Here is a 2298-nt window from a genome sequence, read left to right as displayed (position 1 = left end):
GCTTGCCACATTTTTTTTGCCAACCATACCCTCGCTTTGCAAGGTATTTTCATAAGTGTGCTATGCTAATTTTTTATAGCAATGTGTAAAAATATTAGCATAGTGTACTTATGAAAATACCTAGTGGTGGAGGGTGCAGTTGGTTAAAAAAAAAAAAAAGTAAAATGTGAGCATTATTTGTGTAAAAATATGGTAGTCATTAAATGTACCTATCCCTAGAAAGGGCTTTCTTGGAAATAAGTAAGACCAAAAGGATAGAAGGTTATATAGACCTATTTTGAAAATTCAGGATTCCTACTTGACCGCTGAGTCAGAATCCACTCAAAGGCAATGGGTTTGATTTTTTGGTTTTACCTGACCATTCAGCAGGCTGCTGGTTCATGTACCAAGAACTGGAGGTCAAATGATGACGAATCAGATGCAGGATCCAGAGGGAAAGTGAGCCTTGCTAGAACATCCATTTTATGTACTGGAAGCAGGCTGCACTCCCAAGGAAACTCACTTTTCAACTGATTGGCTGCTCAGAGCAGACCTCATCATGAAATAATTCCATTATATCAAATCTCATCATTGAGGAGATTACATTATATTACATTGTGGAAGAGAAATCAGTCCAGTGGCTGCTAAATCTCTGAGAATCATAGCCTAGCCAAGTTGACACATAACATTAACCATCACATCCTCCAAAATAAGGACTCAACTCAACTGTTTTAACTGAAATCGGAGTCCTAAGGTATATCAGCTGTTCACAGACCATGCTGGAAACCTTGTCAAACTGTGACCCTGACCAATGTAGTTCACACGAGGAGGGTTGGTGTTTGACAACAGTATATGTTGTTGTTGTTAGATGCTGTCAAGTCAGTTCTGACTCATAGCGACCCTATGCACGACAGAACAAAACACTGCCTGGTCCTCAGCCATCCTTACAATTGTTGTTATGCTTGAGCTCATTGTTGTAGCCACTGTGTCAATCCACCTCACTGAGGGTCTTCCTCTTTTCCTCTAACCCTGTACTCTGCCAAGCATGATGTCCTTCTCCAGGGACTGATCCCTCCTGGCAACATGTCCAAAGTATGTAAGATGCGGTCTTGCCATCCTTGCCTCTAAGGAGCATTCTGGCTGTACTTCTTCCAAGACAGATTTGTTCGTTCTTTTGGCAGTCCATGGTATATTCAATATTCTTCACGAACACCGCAATTCAAAGGCATCAATTATTCTTCGGTCTTCCTTATTCATTGCCCAGCTTTCATATGCATATGATGTGATTAAAAATACCATGTCTTGGGTGAGGCACACCTTAGTCTTCAGGGTGACATCTTTGCTCTTCAACACTTTGAAGAGGTCCTTTGCAGCAGATTTACCCAATGCAGTGTGTCTTTTGATTTCTTGACTGCTGCTTCCATGGCTGTTGATTGTGGATCCAAGGAAAATGAAATCCTTGACAACTTCAATCTTTTCTCCATTTATCATGGTGTTGCTCATTGGTCCAGTTGTGAGGATTTTTGTTTTCTTTATGTTGATGTGCAACCCATACTGAAGGCTGTGGTCTTTGATCTTAATTAGTAGGTGCTTCAAGTCCTCTTCACTTTCAGCAAGCAAGGTTGTGTCATCTGCATAACGCACATCGTTAATGAATATTCCTCCAATCCTGATGCCCTGTTCTTCTTCATATAGTCCAGCTTCTTGTATTATTTGCTCAGCATACAGATTGAATAGGTGAAAGAATACAACCCTGCCGCACACCTTTCCTGACTTTAAACCAATCATCATCCCTTGTTCTGTTGGAACAACTGCCACTTGATCTATGTACAGCTTCCTCATGAGCACAATTAACTGTTGTGGAATTCCCATTCTTCACAATGTTATCCATAGTTTGTTATGATCCACACAGTCGAACGCCTTTGCATAGTCAATAAAACACAGGTAAACATCCTTCTGGTATCCTCTGCTTTCAGCCAGGATCCATCTGACATCAGCAATGATATTCCTGGTTCCACATCCTCCTCTGAAACCAGCCTGAATTTCTGGCAGTTCCCTGTTGATATACTGCTGCAGCTGTTTTTGAATGATCTTCAGTAGAATTTTGCTTGCGTGTGACATTAATGATATTGTTCTATAATTTCCACATTTGGTTGGATCACCTTTCTTAGGAATAGGCATAAATATGGATCTCTTCCAGTTAGTTGGCCAGGAGGCTGTGTTCCATATTTCTTGGTATAGACGAGTGAGCACCTCTAGTACTGCATCTGTTTGTTGAAACATCTCAATTGGTATTCCATCAATTCCTGGAGCCTTGTT

This window comes from Loxodonta africana, chromosome 6 (genome assembly GCF_030014295.1).
Source record: "Loxodonta africana isolate mLoxAfr1 chromosome 6, mLoxAfr1.hap2, whole genome shotgun sequence".
In the NCBI taxonomy this organism is placed as follows: domain Eukaryota; kingdom Metazoa; phylum Chordata; class Mammalia; order Proboscidea; family Elephantidae; genus Loxodonta; species Loxodonta africana.
This window is presented reverse-complemented; position numbering follows the sequence as displayed.